This window comes from Schistocerca nitens, chromosome 2 (assembly GCF_023898315.1).
Source record: "Schistocerca nitens isolate TAMUIC-IGC-003100 chromosome 2, iqSchNite1.1, whole genome shotgun sequence".
NCBI lineage: Eukaryota > Metazoa > Arthropoda > Insecta > Orthoptera > Acrididae > Schistocerca > Schistocerca nitens.
In genome coordinates, this window is record NC_064615.1 from 97,329,647 (window position 1) to 97,350,509 (window position 20,863).

A 20,863-nucleotide genomic window follows, 5' to 3' on the forward strand; every position below is an offset into this window, starting at 1 on the left:
GCACATCATAAAAAGCTAACCATCACCACATATATCAACTGATATTCAACACTTAAAAACTCGTCACGAACAGATACATGGAGACGATAAGTTAATGACAAGATACACTCGAAAAACGCATACATAGGTAACAGGAACGGTTAACCCAACAAATGCAGCAAAAGGGTGTGAGCAAAATCAAACACTGACATTACAGTAGACAATATAAAATCTTTCACGGTCATCACATCTTGGAAGGTTGCTCTGCCCTGGAACTGGATGTCTGTGTTGTCATCATTTCATCATCATAATTATCATTCGTGACAGTTGCTAGATTGTACTGTGAAAAAAATTAGACTGTGTAAAAGTTATGACTTCGTACGGGCGCCGATGACCGCGCAGTTGAGCGCCCCACAAAACAAACATCGTCATCATCTTGGGAGGTTGGCGAATGGGCTACAAACAACGATCACAACGTCGCAATAACAAACATTACCATACACGCGAAACAACACACATGTAACAAGCGGTTTCTTTTAAATAAAGCAGACTGGTTTTTGTAGCGATCCACGGCCTTTCACAGACGGAAGACAGCGTTAACTGTACATAGATTGACTTGCTCCGGGGGTTAGACGACACTCCGTCAGAACTACGGGTAGCACTGGAACAGCCAGCCATGACAAAGCTCTTCCATGTGGTGTGTAATATACATGAAATAGGTTTCAACGAGAATATAATAATTCCAGTTCCAAAAAAAAGTGTGAATATTCCCGAACTATCAGTTTAATAAATCGTGGTTGCAAGTGCTAGTACCATTTCTGTACAGAAAAATGAAAAACTAGCAGAAGCTGATCTCGGGGAAGATAACTTTGGATTCATGAGAAATGCAGGAACACGAGAGGCAATACTAACCCTACGACTTCTATTAGAAAATAGGGTAAGGGAAGGCCAGCTGATGTTTATAGCATTTTCGCACTTAGAGAAAGCTTTTGACAGTATTGGCTGGAATACTTTCTTTGGATCTCTGAAAGCAGCAGGGGTTAAAACGGGGAGCAAAAGGCTATTTACAGCTTATAAAAAAGCCAGACGGCTGTTTTAAGAGCCTAGGAGCATGAAAACAAAGCGCAGATTGAGAAGGAGACAGAGTTGTAGCCTGCCCCGACGTTATTCAATCTGTACACTGAGCAAGCAGTAAAGGAAACCAAAGAAATATTTCGAGTAGGAATTATAGTCCAGGGAAAAGAAATAAGAACTTCGAGGTCTTCCGATGACATTGTATTTCTCTCAGAGACGGCAAAGGATTTGGAAGCGCAATTAAACGGAATGGACCGTGTCTTGAAAGGAGAATATAACACGAACATGAAAAAGACAAAACAGAGGTAATGGAATGTAGTGGAATTAAATTATGCTATGCTGAGGGAATTAGACTAAGGAATGTGACACTTAAAGTAGTATATGAGTTTTGCTATGGTGGCAGAGGTAAAGAAGATATAAAATGTAGAATTTGTTAACATCTAATGTATACACTTCAGTACCAGGAAGACTTTTCTGTAAGTATTAAATGGAGCGTAGGCGTGTATGGAAATGAAAAATGGACAATAAACAGTTTAGACTAAAAAAAAAAACGGTTCACATGGCTCTAAGCACAATGGGACTTAACATCTGATGTCATCAGTCCCTAGACTTTGAACTAGTTAAACCTAACTAACCTAAGGACATCACACACAACCATGCCCGAGGCAGGATTCGAACCTGCGACCGTAGCAGCTGCGCGGTTCCGGACTGAAGCCCCTAGAACCGCTCGGCCACAGCGGCCGGCAGACAAGAGAAGAACAGAGAATTTGAAATGTGGTGCTACAGAAGAATTCTGAAGATCAGATGGCCAGCAGTTGCAACTAATGAAGAGGTACTGAACAGATTGCACTTTTAACCTACTTCGTGTATTTTTCATGAAACCTTTTTGTTGTTTCTTCATTTTAAATGCAAATCACCAATTCAAATTGTGAACGGCCGGGCTAGGGGCCCTACGTTCTTCTCTCAGTCAATAGATGGGAGGACTCTTGCTACTCTGGTTTACCATTTCGCTTCCTTTTTCGCTTCCGCTACTCCCTGTTCTGCGCTCACAGGTACCACACCGCGCCTAATACACGTCCACAGCGGAGCTCAGGGGCCACAGCACCAAGTGAAAGTGTCCTGGTATTATCTGTTTATTTCCCTACCCAGGTAGTCGTCCGTATCGCTGTCTGGTGTCACTTTCCCACTAACATAGGTTTCACAACACCTATCCAGACCGGCGGGTGTGAAATATTTTTAAAACATTTTTATGAATTTTTTTTATTTGTAGTGCTGCGTGTAAAAATTGTTTCCGGTCTCTTGGTACTTCCAGTGGACACCTGCAGATGGGCTTATGAGAGCTCGAAACCGGTCGTGTGATAAGAAAGAACTTTACACTGAAGCGGTATTTCCAACCTCTGGTATAATGCTCAGTTGCGGATGCTCCCCCAACAGGATTGTCTGTTAAGGAATAGGGTTTTTGTGGGAAAATGAGTGATGAATAATACTTTCTGAAATCCTGAATAAAACCAGACAGCTGCATTACTTATTGAAATACCCTTGTATGTATGAACAACTCCGTCTAAAACGTCTCTCTCCGTCTCTCTCCCTCCTTCTCCCTCTATATATGGAGTGGCTGCTCAGCGAATATCTCATTCATAAATCGTGTTTGACTGTTGATTCTTTGTGAGATGATCGTGTCATGTCTCGTAAAAGTAGAAGAAACGAACAACAGTGTGTGTCTGAATCTGACAGCAGGGTCGTCGCCTACTAGGCTACAGTACATCGTTTCATAATACCGCTGCTCGCTTTGGGTCAGGATCCCATGACTGTCATGTGAATATAGAATCAGTGGGTTCAGAAGGGCTATAATCGACGCCATGCGGGATCTCAACGGTTCCAGGCGACCAGTGCCTAAGAGGAAGAAATATTGTTCGCTGATCCATGCTGGACGTTTAGAGTCACGTCACGTCACAAATCTTGAGCCAGGAAAGGGTGTGTTTCGAGTAATATACGAATCCATACAGCTGCACGACTTCTGGAGCAGCAGGACAACCGCCATTATAGCTTCTGTTGATATGGCAAATTTTCAAGTTTTCTGTGTTGTCATACTTCAACAAGATAACACAAGACAACATGTTGCCCATGTTGTGCTGACCTATCTGTATACTGAGGGAACGCGACAGTCGCCATTCCCAGAACCTTTTTTATATCTCTTATCAACTGGAAATATCCGTTCATGGGTTGTTGAGTGATTGCCGCACCGCTACTTGCCAGCAACTACGACTGACAAACTAAGGCTGAGAGATGACGCATGTCAGCTTTCTATGCCAGTATCTCTCATCTAATTTCAGCTTGATGCCCACCTGATATAGTTTCTGCCAGAGGTTGTAGCTGAGTGAAGTAAATTTCTCATATTATACATCCCCAAATCACTCATGATTTCCTGATATGGGAGTAAATTGGAAAGTAATGCCTCCAAATATTTTATGGGAAAGGTCTTAAAGTTTTTAAAATAAAACAAACGGTATTTGCATTCTACATCTTTATGCATCGTGTGAGGTGGCAGCATAAATGAAGCCGCACAGGGAAGCCTCGCAGTCTGAGTCACGTTGCCAAGGTCAGCACGGCTGCCCCCGCTGGAGGTTTGAGTCCTCCCTCGGGCATGGGTTGGTGTGTTGTCCTTAGCGTAAGTTAGTTAGATTAAGTAGTTTGTAAGCCTAGGGACCGATGTTCGCAGCAACTTGGTCCCATAGGAACTTAACACAAATGTTAAAAATAAATGAAGGTCAATTTCGCACCTTACGTAAGAAATTTATACATCATAAAAGGAAGGTGAATATGACACCTAACTTACATAAGTGGTAATGAGCAGATCTGCCTATAAGTATGTAATGCAAAAGGTATGACACTCAATCGACAATATTAACGTACCACTCCTATATAATGCATGTCAATGAGCAGAAAGGTGAAATAAGCAGTTAGAGGAAACATTTTGTGTGGAAGCTGGTGTGGGTAGAAGCAGAGGCCGCACCACAGGAGACAGCATGAAAACTTGTTAGGGGGCATACCACAGCGGTAGTCAGCGACTGGACAGGTGACGCATACTGGAGAGCAAGTAATGGGGCCGGTCGGGGTGGCCAAGCGGTTCCAGGGGCTACTGTCTGGAACCGCGCGACCGCTACAGTCACAGGTTCAAATCTGTGCCTCGGGCATGGGTGTGTGTGATGTCCTTAGGTTAGTTAGGTTTAAGTAGTTCTAAGTTCTAGGGGACTGATGACCTTAGGAGATAAATCCCCTAGTGCTGAGAGCCATTTGAACCATTTGAACTAAGTAATGGGCCACCAGAAGTACGACAGAAATAAGCTTTACATAACTACATTTCGGAAGTCCAAATGAATACAAACAAAACCAGTGATGCAGCTGACCATGTGAACAGTGAGTGGTACACATCCGAAGTACGTATGTAACTTTTAGACGTCTGGAGCGGGCACAAAACGTCCTATTGGCGGAAACGAACTAGGAAGGAGTAAAGGGCTAAGATTTAGATGCAGTTTAATGGTAGGGCCCTGGTGATAGGCAGAGAGAGTTTCCACAAAAATGAGAAGTATGGTACTATTGGTCGAAAAAAGCCATGTTGTGGAGAATGAAAGAACCCAGGTTGGGAGATAGTTCGCCTACGAGAATAAGAAGAGCAAAATTTTGGAGGACTCTTCTCTGAGCTGGTGTCAAGTGCAGAACCCTCTGTATGACACAGAGGAGAAATTTGTGTGAACACTGCATTCACTGAGGCTGACATTCAGCTACGTATTAGCTGTAATGTCGTTGAGCTCTGACTGTGGAGAAACGAACCAGCCAGTTAGTTAACTGTTCTTGCAAGGACTGAGAGGGCATTTTATTATGCACGCTGCTACAGCCATGTGCGTGCATATTGCCATATTCCAAGACTAGGAATGAGTACATGTTTTCTCGCATAATGAGAAACATAGGGAGAGATTTTGCTGGAAAAATCAGCAAAGGCTTAAGTAGTTTTTGTAGGAATTTCAGAGTATGAGAGCAGTCATGCAGACGACAGTTCTTCGCAGCTAAGGTGAAACGTCCCCTTAGAACAATTATACACGACTGTGCTTAAACTGACACACAATGTTTTTAGTGCAACGCAATGTGATTTTCAATAATCCCTACAAAAAAATGGCCCTGAGTAACATTAACCTATGCATTTCACAAATCGCTTACATCACAAAAATCTTGGTTACTCGAACTACTGCAATACAGCGAGCGCCACTACTGCCAGCTAAATAAAAGATTCAAACTACGGAAGGCACCAACTACTGATAGGCATAGTTAGCAAATGAAAGATTTTGATAGAGAACAAACAATGTATTTACCTTAATAGTGTTGAAAAATCATAATATACATAGCAGTTCATGATATCTCCCCACAAAAAGTTTTACAAATTGTTTTGGGCAGTGGCCAATAATGATTTGATAAAATTTTTCATAGTTACAATAACAAAGATATCAAATGCACTCACTTATTGATACAATGTTGGTCAAAAGCTAAAATTTTCTCACAGTCCATAAAGACAGTCCTGATCATTCATCACAGTAACATTGCAGTGTTTTTCTCAAAGTCTGAGCAGTAAAAGAAAATGCACACGGAAGTAGTGGATTTCCATGCAATCTTGAAGAAGTAGTGTTGTCCTTCCAACGGAAAGACAGTGCTGACTCTTGACATGCAGACAGGTATTGGTCCACAACAGAGCAAACCCACAGCAGAGTTAGTCGAAATTTATTGGTAGGTAGGTCATCACAGAGCAGACCCACTGTAGTCCTGGTAGAGATTACGGTATTGGTGGGCCACCAGCGGTGCAGACCCACAGCAGTCCTTGTAGAAATAATGGTAATGGTGGGCCATCAAAGATGTAGACCCACTGTAGTCCTTGTAGAGACGGCCAGCAGCCATCTGTTGCAACTGTGCAGGTGCACAATCACCATCGAAGAGTCTTGCGAACAATATAGCAAGTCCATAAACCACCACTTGTGCACTCACAAAGTTTTTGAAATTGTCCTTAGAACCAGCAATGCTGTTATCCAGTCCCTTGCTGAATTATTAACACACCTGGAAACACTAACAGTCCCTACTTCTCACATATTGTCCATATTCTATGACCAACAGAAACGTGTGCAGTGAAATGTAACTTACAAGTTACTTAATTTGATGAACAGGTGTCAATTACAATTTTATAACATAAGAATACAATAACAAAGGTACAAAATACATCATTAAAGAACATAACAATACAGATAACATTTGTAGTAAAACGGGCTTTACAAAAGAATAGAAATAATCATGTACACATTGTTACAGGAATTACGACATAAGTACATACATGAAAGATCAGAATAACTTTTGAAATATCAACTTCACACATGAGCAACAAAACAGAACATATAAATAATGTCTAAACATCTTTAAAAAGTAAATAACATAGTATTAGAAAAATTCTACAACATAGTTCTCATCAGCTAAACACATAAAGACAGGAAAAACACAAATACACAAGGGTACACAAACACATAGAGGGATGACACAAGAGGAAAGGGCAGGGTATGTTTACTGCAGTATTTTGCATGGAGATCTCCCTTCATTCATCATTATTCCCAAAAGTCCTATTTAAGCCTGCTTTTTGTATTCTGTTCACATCCTCTTTCAAAAATAGTTTTTCTCCACTGTACACAACTTTTTTTTTTGGCCAAACCATTTTCTTATAGCTTCTCAATGCATTTCTTCCAATTCATCATAGTTAGTTTCTTATATAGTCTACCCCCTCTTAAGCTAACTTAAATCTACTGAGCTCGGATGCTAAACTAAGGAACGAGGCAATGCAGCAGCACAAAACAATTAACACAAACAGCAAGGACAAAAAAAATACAAATTGGCAAAGTAAGCAACAATATTACAACTAATATAAGGCAATGAGCAGCAAACAAGAAAAATAAATTAGTAGTTAACTGGCTTAGCAGAGTAACACAAAGTCAAATTCAGTAACACTATGCCTGGCAAACAGCAGCAACAAATGAAATAACTTATATCTAAACATGACATAGCTGAAGCAGAAAAAATATTACATTAAAGACAACAATTCAGACAAGGGAAATGTATATTCACATCTTAATGTCTATGTAATTAAAGTGGTGCACCACAAGAAGTTATTCTACCAAAAAAATTACCAAGTAGTTGAAAAGAAAATTCCGTATGCAATTCCTGTGAAGGGAAATGTCTTTTTATGCTCCTTCGTTTTTTGAGTAGATCATAAAATTATTTACTGGATCTGTAGGCATAAAATATTTATATTTTATTTTAACCAATGCTGCAGTGCAGCTAGAAACTAGATATTAAACAAAATGAGTAAATAAATACATAAAGCAAGCCATATGGCATTCCTCTCAACTAGCAAGACAATAGCTGTGAAATGTTTCTCATCATTTCATTAGGCATTTTAGTAAATATCATATATTAAGTGCTCCACAGTATAATCATATGTTTTCAAGTTTGAGATTGTCGTATTTGCGATGCTTTCTACAAAGGAATGTCAATAGCGAGGATAATGGCCTCCCCTTTTTTTTCTACCTCTGCCTCTGAAACGGCACACACTAATGGCTTTTTCTCCAAGCGTCTGACACAGCTGGGTGCCCATGACGCATTACGTGCAGGTAGTCACTTAACTTTCGTACGGAAATATTTACGACAGCAGTTTCTGCTACAGTGACAGTCTCATATAAAAATATTTCACAGGTCAAGAATTTGCGTTACAAATCTGTAGAAACAAAACCCTATTGATATAACAGAGTCCAAAAAATTTTCGTCGGCATTGTAATACATTCACGCATTTACATACATTTAATAACTCTTAAAGTACGAATCTTGGTTTCCAACAACCTTTTTCACAAACCAGAGTCCCTAACCACTAATTATTCCTTACCTTATTCGTCGATACTTCTTCAATATTTCATCATAACAGATACGTAGCATACTCAAATAACTCACATAGCATCAGCTTATTGATCATAAACATACCGCAATAGCATAATACACATAGTCATCGTAATAATAACATCATAAAAACTCAGCCAAATCTCAAAAACGTCGTAGCTTTCTGCAATAATTTCGAACCCTAAAGAAAATTCTCTGCTCATTTCAATAGTGTCATCTACCTCAAACGAACTTCAAAAATCATGATCCCTTACCAAATACATCATTCAAAGCTCTCATAGTATCACAGTCGTCCCTAAAAAATATGAACAGTTCACAAAGGACAGACAAAATACAATTTCATAAGTATGAAATTATCCAACTGTGTAATTGCGTAAACATGTGTCACTGATGTAGTAAATAAAATGTTTGTCTCTCTCAGTTAAATGATCAGATAGCTGTGTAATTTATGTGTTAGAGAAATATGGTACCGATGTGTAAAGTTGTATAAGCAAATACCATATTAGCTGGGGCTCCTTGTGCTTGCAAAACACATGGTACACAAAGTAGGCATGTACCCCCCTGAGGATTAATGTAATTATACCCTCAGGTATTACAGATTACAATAATGGAATGAAATGTATCACGGAAAACCTTTGTATCATTGTACTTCAAATATCTATAAAAATAAATGATTTAAGTGCAAAATTAATCACTCAAATACGTGTCCTGTAGCGCTAAATGTGCGTCTTGCTGTAAGATAATCTCTGTGGAAGTGTCGTGGTTATTTTCCTCCGAAAGCTAAGTTCTGCAGAAGCCAATGTACTTACCTCATGATAAACAAACGTGAAATGCTTTGCGTATAGATATCGTAGTTATTACGTACAGTACCGTTATCAAGAAAGCACTACACTGTAACGTATTGTTGTGCTACAAAACTAAAGAGGCTGTCTTATTGTAGCTATACCACAAAGTTACTATTAAACATGTTTTACTTTCCAGAAGAATTCAGAAAAACTGTACAGATATAAAGCAGATACAGCACAAAAGCAACAATGTAAATTTTTTTCACACATTAGTAGCATCATAATATAATTGTGTAGCTGTCAAAGAAACCAAGTGCTAAGTCATCTTTAATCCCACAGAAAGTACTTCAAATAAACAATGTCTTTTCAAGTAAACCAAAATGTTGCATGAAAATTTCATTAGCAGTGCCGGTATGTGTCCTAAGTATGTAAGCCTGATAGTCGTTACGTAATCGTGCAACTAACAAGCAAGAATGTACAAATACAACACTGTGTCATCTGTTCACTATAACAATGCATTCGTAATTTCTGTTTAAAAATGTTCCCTAGGTTCTAGACTGGATATTTAACTTCAAACATTGTTGCATGTTAACAGTTTCTTAAGTCTGACAAAGCATACTAGAAATGTGAAGTGAAAAGTTTTATGGCAAAGACAAAGTTAAAAAGCAGATTATCTTTCAATATAGGGTTTTACATGTGAAATGTGGTGTAAACCTTTACTCTTCCTAGTACGCAGAGTTTCAGCTTCAACGCAATTATCATGTGGTATACGTCGGATTCTGTAAGGTCCATTGTAAACTAGAAAGAATTGTGACTCAAGTGTTTCTTCTTATGTGACAATGAATGAGCTTTAATGAGAACTTTCTGACCAATATATAATTTCTTTGCATTTGCTTTACCGTGTAGTTATCTCCTTTTGTCTGCTGCAGATTTTATATTTATAATAGCCAAATCAATTATGTCTTTGTGTCGAAGTTTACGTGTATTCGGGAAAGGCACAAGCTCTCTGATTCTGTTCGGTGGTTCTTCATTCTTTAGTACAAGAGTAGGTGGTAAAGCAGTGGAATCGTGAGGCATTTCATTCAGCACGTTTTGAAATAAGTGTAAATATCTGTCCCAATGCTGATGCTTTCTGTGACAATAAAGTCTGCAAAGCTTATTGATTTCTTTCATAATCCGTTCAGACGGGTTACAATGTAGTGAGTACAATGAAATAAAAACAGGTTTGATTTTATGATTCCGAAGCATGCGTGACCAAACAGCAGATCTGAATTGCCGGTCCGTTATCTGAAATGACTTTACTAACGTGTCCAACTTCACATAAGAAATTTTTAACAAAGGTGTTGGATACAGACCGTCCAGTGGCTTTACGTAACGGAGTGAAAGAAACGAATTTTGAAGTAAGTTCAACAGCGACTAGAACGAACGAAAATCCGTTAGATGTTCTGACAAGCGGTCCCAAGAGATCAACAGCAGCAAATTCTTTTAATTTAGAAGGAATAATTGGAAACAACGGAGAACAATGTGAGACAGTAGATGGTTTCGCCTTTTGACAAAGTACAAATAGACAAGACTCTTCGAATTCTCTTTTCCATATTGTTAAAATAACAAGTCGTTCGAAGATTATGATAACATTTTCGTGGACCAAAATGTGTGTAGCTGAAATGAATGTACCAAATGAGCTTATTAACAAAATCGTCTGGAATGCAAAGTACCCATAGCTTGTCATCAACAGTCCAGCGTTTGAAGAGTATGTTGTTTCTAACCAGGTAATAATGCCGAATCTGTGTGTGTGTCTTTTCATGCCATTTGCTTTTGATGTCTTTCGAAATCGGATCTTTATCTTGTTCATGAGCAATGTCCTTTAAAGATGTGGTGAGGAAGTTTTCAAAGGCGACTTTCTGAATGTAAAGAATACTGAAATTTTTCTCGAGGTTGCCTTCTGTGTTACTTTTCTCAAGCCCAGCCGGTGCGCGTGACAGTGCGTCCGCAACAATGTTCTCCTTGCCGGGAATGTAGACTATTGTGAAGTGGAATTCTTGCAGAAACGATGCCCAACGTTTTAACCTATCATGATTTAATTTTAAAGACATAAGAAATTGTAATGCACGATGATCACTGTATACTTTTACGTGCTTACCAGAAAGAAAGAAACGGAATTTGTTAAATGCCCAAACGATAGCTAAAGCTTCTAATTCAGTAACGGAATAATTTTTTTCAGATTTTGTTAGCACTCGGCTAGCAAAAGCAATGGTTTTCTGAACAGTTGTGTCATTTTCTACGGCTTCTTGAAATAAATGGGCACCAAGACCGACTTTAGAAGAATCCGTGCTAAGGCAGAAATCTTGTGACAGATCTGGATGAGCTAGTATTGGCGCGTTAAGTAGCGATTCTTTCAAAGAATTGAATTCCAACTGTGCCTGTTCGTCCCAGTTCCTAATAGTATATTTTCTAGTGAGAGAACAAAGTTTTGGTGTATCTACAATTTGCATATTCAGAAAACGACGGTAAAAATTTACAAGACCTAGAAAACTGCGGACGTGTCTTTTTGTGGATGGAGCTGGAATGGCTCTGATTGCTTCTAACTTTTCAGGATACGGCTGAATGCCTTCAGAAGAAATAATATGTCCCAAAAACCTCACCATTGACCTACCGAATTGAGACTCTTCCAAGTTAACTGTAATTCCAGATTCTGCAAAAATATGTAACACGCTGTTGAGGATGCGATTGTGTTGTTCCCATGAGGCTTCTGCTATCAGAATATTGTCCACATACAAGATGATGTGACGTTTTAAGACCTCAGGTAATATGGAATTTAGCCCGCGAATGAATGCTGCCGAAGAAACGTTCAAACCAAAAGGAAGTTTCCGAAACTGATAACAAACGCCGAAACAAAGGAAAGCTGTGTATTTTCTACATTCTGGATGGAGTTCGATCTGATAAAAGCTGGATCTGAGATCAATGGAAGACAACACTCTTACATCATTAAAATTTTGAAGAAGTTCTTCCAACGTTTGCGGCCTGTCTGTTTCAGGAGTGATGATAGTAGTGATTTGTCTCGAATCTAAGACAAGCCTGATCGATCCATTTTTCTTGTCGACAACATGTAATGGATTGTTGTATGAGCTTACTGCAGGCTCAATAATGCCCTCATTAAGCATAGATTGTATTTCTGTTCTAACACGGTCCCTATAATGTGCTGGAATTACGTATGGTCTAACACAAAATTTAGTGTGCTCACGAACACGAAATTGGTATTGAAATCCCTTGATTGTTCCTGTTTTGTGAGTAAAAACTGTGGAATGTGCTTGTAAAATCTCAAAAAGGTCTTGCCTATCAATGTCATTACAGTTCTCAATTGTTTGAATTTTATTTTGAATTAACTCATTAGTATCAAATATGTCGTCGATATCATCCCCGTCAGTACTTGCAGAGTGATTGTTAGTGTCTAGTTCCGTAGAAAATTCCGAACTGTTGTCTAACAGAAGGTAAAGCCGATTAATTTCCTCGTCATGGTTTGAGAGCGAATCTTCAAATTTCAAAGGTATTGACTTACCTTCTTTCTCTAAACTTATTTCAGCATCATGAAAGTTTAAGATTGCTTTGTATTCATTCAAAAAGTCTACTCCCAATATAATTTCCGTCGACAATAATGGAACAATGAGAAAGTTCATAGGGAAGCTGTGGCTTTGACAAAAGAATTCTAAGTTGGTTTATTGGCGTACATCTACACTTTTTCCAAAGATTGCACCTTGTAATTTAATCTTACGTAACGGAAGTGTGGGGCAATCGTTCGATTTGTTACATTTGCTAAAGGCTGTTTCAGTAATTACCGGAATGGGACTGCCAGAGTCAAGTACTGCAGTAAATTTTACGTCATTTACTGTAATGTGAATCACAGGATATGCAATGTTGTTATGTTTTACGTCGTGTTCCTGTAGTAAGATGTCCCTAATGTCTTCCATTTTTACGTAATTACTAGCTACGGCAGCTCCATCGTCAGTTTCATACGTAAGTTTCGTGGCTGCCAGCGGTATGAGTCATTGCCTATTGTCTCTTTGTTGGTGCGTGTCGTTATTGGGATTTGGAGACCGAGCTTCTACAAATTCACCTTGTCGAGAGGGCCCTGCTCTGTTTGAATCCCGCCAGTTCTGATGCAATTCAGGTCTGTCGTTACGATCATATCGTCTGTCGTCATGTCGGTAGATTCCATAGTTTCTTTCTTGTCGGTCACGTGGTGGAGAACTTCTCCCTGAATCGTAACTGCGCGCAGGTCCGTTGCATCTAAAGTTATTCTGTCTCCCTCGATAATATTTATTTTTGTTCCCATATTGTCTGTTTCTCTGATTGTCTCTGTGATAGTCATTATTGCGGAGAGGTGATCTTTCCCTGTAGTTATTACTACTCTGCCAACGGTTGTCATACGGATGGTGTCTGTTTTGGTCACGATGTGTGTTGTGAGAATAGCCTTGTCGTGTCCAGTTATTATTTCTTTCACCGCGGAATTGCGACGGATGTGACCTGTAATTGCTGTGTTCCTGTTTTCGCGTTCCGTGATTATCAGTGTCAGTTGCTAATTCTTGTAAGAGTCCCTGAAAAGCTTCAATGTCGTCTTTGCAACGTCCTGCCAAAATAATATGTCGTAAATGTTCAGGTAATTTGATAAAGCAAATGCGGATGAGTTCTGAGGGGCTGTATGGGTTTCACAGGTACTGATTCTTGCGCAACATGTCTTCAAAATATTTCACAAGACTGGAAAATTCAGATTGTTCGAAATGTTTCATCATTATGATGCTATGTTTTACTCGGTCTTGTGTAGCTTGAGACTAATATGCTGAGAGGAAGACATGGTAAAATTCTCCTTCACTGTGACTATCGTGAATGACCGATCGCATTCTTACAGCTGGTTCATTCTCTAAGTAGCCACACATAAATTCTAATCTGTGCTCTAATGACCAGTTGGGAGGAAAACAGTGAGAGAATTGATGGAGCCATGCTAGTGGATGAATGTCGTTGCCAGAATTCTTAAATGTTTTGAATTTACGTGTAGTAATGAACAGCTTATAATCAAAATCATCATGTCGGCGAGTCGCATGTCGGTCATTATTACGTCGTTTCGGCGGTTCCATCTCAAAATTCGGTGTACCTTGCCAATTTCTTTCATAATTTCAGAAGTGCCCTGAGTTATTATTTTGTGGCTGTTCCGTATTTCTATGTCCCTCTTCCCGTATTGGAGCGCGAGTGGCCTCTGAAATACGTAATTCTTGTATTACCTGTGTCAGCTGATCTTGTACTTCCCGAATTTCTCTTTGGTGTTGCGTATTAATTTGATTCTGATTTTGTTTGAATTTCCTAACTTGTTCGCACTCTTCTGTGTCATTAAAGACTACCGGTTTTGTGTCATTCAGATTATCATCTACTTTCGTAGATAAATTATTTACCTGATCCGAAAGTTCAACTACTTTCTCTGATAATGAACTAATTTCCTCCATGTGTCTTTCTACTGTGTCCTTTAAGTTTTCCTGAGTTTTTGCAAGTTGCGTAACCGAATCGGTAGATGCAACTGAGTCAATTTTAGCTTGCAAGGTCTCATGATTTTCATGAACAATAATTTGCATTTCTTTTATGGCTGCTTCGTGATTCTGTAATGCACTTTCATGACGCGAAAAAATAGGTTGAAAATGCTCACAAATTTGTGTTTTTACGTCGTTACAGACTTTTTGACATTTCGATTCGATTTTATGTAACTCAGTAGTTAAATCTTCACGTGTTTGTTCAAGCGGGGTGTGAAAATTTTGTTCCATTGCGTCTAACTGTTGCTGTGTTTGTCTCTGGTGTTGTTCCATTGTGTTTAACTTTTGAAGATTTTGTTCCATTGTGTCTAACTTTTGAAGCTTTTGCTGCGTTTCTCTCTGATTTTGTTCCATTTGTTGCTTTAGCTGTAATAACAATGCATTAGTGTGTGGAATCTGTTTCTCTACGCTTTTCGGCAGTGCATTTGCACCGGCAACATTCATATTTTGACAAGCAGAAAATGTGTCTTGACTTATTTGAGAAAACCGTGAGGACGCAAAACCTGAATCTACAGTATTTGCAAAATTGTGTCCTGTTATTTCGGATTTCTGAGGCGAGCTATTGCCGACCGATCGATCGATAATGCTTCCCTGTTCACTAATTGTTTCACTGCCTACGCCATTGTTTGCCGCCCGCTCCATTTCCCTATGCACAATTACCAAAATTACTATGTTGGACATTAGTTAATTCATTACACGGTGGCGCTAACACACTGCTTTCGTCTTCACTGTCATTTCTCAGTTTACTTTGGAGCCTAGTATTACGTTTTTCACAGGCCATTATTGTCACTGTGGGGCGGCGGTTAGGAAATTAATGTCGTTGCTGTATAAAAGTTAGTATGTAAAATCCAGTTCCTATTATTCAGAATGTTATTTATGCTGTCTTTCGCCGTTCTCAACACTGGCTGTCTAATTCGTTTTTAGCAACCAGAAAGTGGTTTAACAAAACGTGAAGCATGTAATTAGAATTCCTAGTGCCCACTTCATCTGAGAATACAATTATAGCTGCAGCTTATAGCTCTGAGGAATTAGGAGATTGTCCGGGATTTATAATCAAAAACGATATTCCAAAATAGTTGAGTATATTCTGAAAGTCACTGATAAAAAACACAAGTATCCCTACAACCTAACTAACAGAGCTGTTCAGAGTCTAATGCGCTGATGCAACTATAAATGTCCGAATTAATTGTTAAAAAGAAAGCTCGCCATAATTTGATGAGAATATTTCATCAAACGCCACGCTAAATGATTGGTAGAATGTCTGTCCCGCGACGGCACGTGAAAATACGACAATACGCAAACTGAAGCTAGATAATGAAAATCATCCCAGAATTAACACTTCACTTGCAAATGATTTTATGGTTACGCGTATCTCGAGTAACTTAATACGGCATCCGAGGCTGTTTGTAGCAGTGATACCGACGCGACGCGGCTCCCGACACAGATGGCGTGTTATTCAGCGTCTGGAGAGAACTGGGGCCTTCCTTCCTCGCGCAGCGTTCTTATATATAAAGCCGCGGTGCGGACGGCTGAGGGAACGCCTGATCAAATTGCCTCTCCCGACTTGCCGCTGGGCTAGTAACGCACCACTTCAAGTTACATAATAAATTATAGCTTCTCTTGCTGATGGCCGATGAAGCTCTTAATTTAAATGTGCATTCAGCACGCAGGTAAGTATTGATAATAAAATTTTGACGTGGCTAAGTTAAATATTTGGGGCGAGAGAATTAATTAAATTACACTGCACGCATTAGATGAGCTCTGAACTGGCCCTTTTGAGATCCGCTATCGCTATAATTTTATAGGTATTCAAAAGAAACTTTTCACATCTTCATAGTCATAGCGGACCTCCAACCTATTTAAATCTAAACATCCTAGCCTTATTTATTAGCCTACTTAATCTATCTTGCTTCCTTCAGTTTTGAGACGAAAACCACAAAATCAGGAATTTCCACTAAAATCTTAATTTGTGAAATCCAAAGTACTGTTTTTATTAAATCATTATGAAAGATGAATCTAAATATAAATTTTGAAGTCTCTAGCTCTTTTCTGTTGCGCCAATGATTTTTTTCAGAAAAACGTCCAAATTTCGAAAATGGCTGAAGTTATCGAACTGATATTTAACACACATTAATTTAGTATTACTTCTGACATGCTAGAAAAGTTTTAGGTAATTTGCTTGATTTTTAAAATATTGCGCAACATTTATGACGTTAGAGCTATTTACAGGAGACTGGCTGGCACACAATAGAAAGACTGATGTGAATTTACTACAGCGTGAGTAGGCTGCTTCCCTACATGACCCTCTACTTAAATTTTTTGTTTTTGAATGTTAATGAATGGAAAAAAATTTAATTACAAAAAGGGAAGCAAGAGTACAGTTTAACTTCCTATGAAAATTAAAATTGAAATGGAAACATATAGAAATATTAACAGAAAACTGATTACCTACATTAATGATTTAAATTGCGGGCATGTTCACTGCCTCTTAAGCAACATTATTACGCAAAATTCAAGCAAAATCAATGAAACACTTTGGCATACATATTGCCTTAGACAACGAACACATACAATATGAAAATTATAACACTCCTAAATCCATTAAATACATTTTTACATACACAAATTCAAAGAAAATAACATGATACATAAACAGATGATTATCTCTTAGCAGTCTTTTCTAAACCTGAAAGAAAATTTCACAACTAAATTTTACACACGTGTTTGTAGCCGATTTGGCTGGCGTTCTACACTTCCATTCACAAGGGTAGAGGAGGGAAGTTGCTATGATGTGCGTCCTTCTCGTTCACTCTAAATTAAATGGGGAAAGGGGAGGGGTCACTGTGAGTTGTGTCCAAGTCACTCCACGCTTTCACGCAGCTACCAGGCTGCCATTATCTGGTTTGTCCTGTAGAACAAACAAAAAGAGTGCCTCAGACTCTGTTCACTTAATATCTATGGGTGGGTCACAATGAAATGGGGATATATACATTTAATCCTGCAATAATTTGCTGGAACATAGTTAACAGAACCTTTTTCAATTTTACTCTTACGGTTACTTAACTGTCATAAAATCGGTAAACAAATGGCTCAAAACGCCGTTAGTCACGTACTAGAGAGATTTAATGCTCTTAAGGCATACAATCATAAATCCTATTTAATCTGAATTTATTATTTCTGGGCCGGAACACTGAACCAATGCTCGGTACATTCCTGATAAATTTGTATTTTATTCACTTAGCTGACATCTTTGATTACCTTATTCTTAGAGATAGTATGAGTATATTTGATTAGTGGTTGTTTTCTCAGCTTCTTTGTACATGTGAGTAACTTTTGGTAATAGTACAGTTCTGAGTGTTCAAAACACACTACGTTTAGTTGACTACCAAATCCACTTATTGGTCCTCTGCTGTTGTGTCAGTTCCACATCTGCAATTAGGTACTTACTTACTTTGAAGTGTATTTATGCTGAGCTATAAATAATGTTTCACGTCTGTCATTAGGTTACTTATTTCCTTTGCTAGTGTATGAACTTAAGTAATACTCATTCTATTACAATTTAAAGCATAGGATAGCATATTTATTTCATATCTCTAGTGTATTGCAGCTGATCAGTTTGCTCACGTGGCAATCCATTTCCACTCGATCGGACGCTGAAACCACAGGTAGTCTCTCTCGACCTACCACTAAAGTGCATCAAGTAATTATGGACGAGCGTAATGCTAAATTCCTTAAACCTATAGGACACCATGAGCTTCACACAAGGTGAGTTTATTCTTACAACTTGTCTGCATATTTCTCATAACACGAAGCAATCGCTTTTACTATTAATTAGTTAGCTCTAATGCGTACACTAGGTTTCACTACCACTTCAGATCCTGCTTGTACATGAATTTGTACATCTTTTTAAATTACTGTTGGTGGACCATTTCCAATAAAACAACACTTTGTACTTACAATATTACCAGGGTACTATACATAATTGTTACTCAAATACATTTGTATCTTAATTACGTCATATTTCTCTATTGTTTGTCACTATTAGGTTTGTCACATTAGGTATTTTCTTTCACTAATCGGTAGATAGAATAGTTACAGAACTCATGGCTTGATAGCCATGACGGAAAATTTTAGTATTTGAGAGTAAGCGTCGAAATTTTTGTGGATAGGAAAGATGAAGAATGAGTGAGACCTGAAATGGGAAAGAAGATCTCACACAGCTGGGACTGCACAGCTGCCACACTGTGTGGAGGTTATAGAACAACCTGCTCCCTACAGCATTCATTAGCTTGATAGTCATACCGGAAAATTTTATGTTGGAAAGAAGGGGTCGAAATTTTTGGGGACAGGAAAGATGAAGATTGAGTGAGACCTGAAATGGGAAAGAAGATCTCACACAGCTGGGACTGCACAGCTGCCACACTGTGTGGAGGTTACAGAACAACCTCCTCCCTACAGCATTCACTCATAAACTTTGACCACGCCACATCGATCTGAAAATACTTTATGATGCCTTTTTAGAACCTGTCTCAGTTCTTCCTTCTGATTGGCTGAAATCTTATCGATTTCCTGCAATTTAGATTCTATTTTGTCCAAAATAATTGCTTCTTCTTCTTCTGTGTTTAGCTTACTTGTACTAAGATTAACACCTTCATCCCAATATCTTCTATTTTTCAGAACTCGTATAGGCAGCTCCCAAGTTTCATCATCAGTTACTACATGTTTATCACTAAAAGGTACTATAATTACTCTGGTTATTGGCAAGACCATTTTAACTGGCTTCTTTCAAAGTCAACAACACTCTGATATTTTGACAAGAAATCTATGCCAATTAAAACCTCAATACTGAGATTGTTTACAATTAAACATGGATGATCAATTAAATTACCATTAATGTTAAAGGGCAGTAAAGCTTCTTGCTTTACCGTTTTTGACACCTTGCCAGTAGCACCAATTATTCTTAGTCCTGCTACCCTCATTACTGTAAGCTTGTCTTTACCAGGTAATGCATCAAAGAAGGACTGAGATATTGCACTCACCTCACTTCCACTGTATAAGAGACAACGTACATTAATACCCAACATATTCACTATTATTATAGGGTGGCTTATTCTAGGTTGTACAGGTGGTTCCTCAAATTCATCTAATAGTTCCTTTTGGATTTGTCTCCAACTAAAGTGATCGACATCTGTCTTCATTACATTTAGGTCACAGGGTGTAGGGGTTTCCTGAATTACATTTTCAGCTGCCTTTTCCAGTCGGTCTATTAATTTTAAATCGAAACACCGCACGACTTCATTACATTTAGTTTGCTGAACACAACCCAAATTACTGTAGTCTGAGCGATTCTGCGGCTCCAGACCGGGCATAACACTAGTTACAGCTAAACAACTTTCACCATTATCGTCGGTTTCCTTCTCAAGTGACAACTGGTCACAGCTACTGGGTTCATCGACCCCAACAGGCTACCCTCTACATTCTCACTTATCTCCTGTCCTAAATCTATTAGTACATTATCAACATCCTGCACAGGCACTTTAGATAAGAGCACATCATCCTCATCGTAAATATAAGCATGAATTTCTTCTGCTTCTTCGCCTGTCAATTCAGTATTTTGTAGCTCCTCCCTATCGTTACACTGCTGCGCCTTCTCTTTCTCTTCCCACTTAGAAAGCGTCTTTAACACGGTATCTATCAAATACTGTGAGTGATCTAATATTTCTGCTGTATTCTTAGGTGCTACCGACTCTTCATCCACATGTTCAGTTTGAGTATTCTGATCTGGCTTACCAATTCCCGTAACTACTGGCTTAGGAAAAGTAACCGCCTGGTGAGCGCCAGTGTCCTCATAGACGGGAACTAGTTTTCCTGCCTTGGCCTACCACTGTTTCCTTTATTTTCATTATAGTTAACTGGCACAGCATTACTTTCCGTACTGTTGTTTACATGCATATTTCTGTATGGAACAAAATTATTATCCCTTGGACGCCATTGTTGGTTCTGATAATTATTTTCCCAATTCCTACCTCTCTTAGGATGGCGAACACCTACTGTTCTGATGTTTACATTGCCAATTTGCTCGTTCCTAAAATTACTACTATTGTTATTAGCATTTCTGTTATTATGTGCTTGCTCCTCATTGGCAGCAACACGTTCTACACGTTCCAAATACTCAATGAAACGATCCAGATTGTCTCTAGGGGCAGATATAATTCTAGTTTGCCAATACCATGGCAGTTTGGCTTCAAGACCTAGTATTATCATTTCAGGTTTCAGCTTTTCGTCCAAATGTGACAAACGTGAAATCCATGACCTAGCAAACTCTTTAATTGATTCCTTGCCTGCATTGAAGCGTTTTCCACTCCAAAATTCTCTCAACACTTCATTTTGCTTGTTACTAGACCAATACTCATTAACGAAAGCTGTTTTAGACTCCGCTAATGTTTTACACTTCAACATAACATCAGCTGACCAACG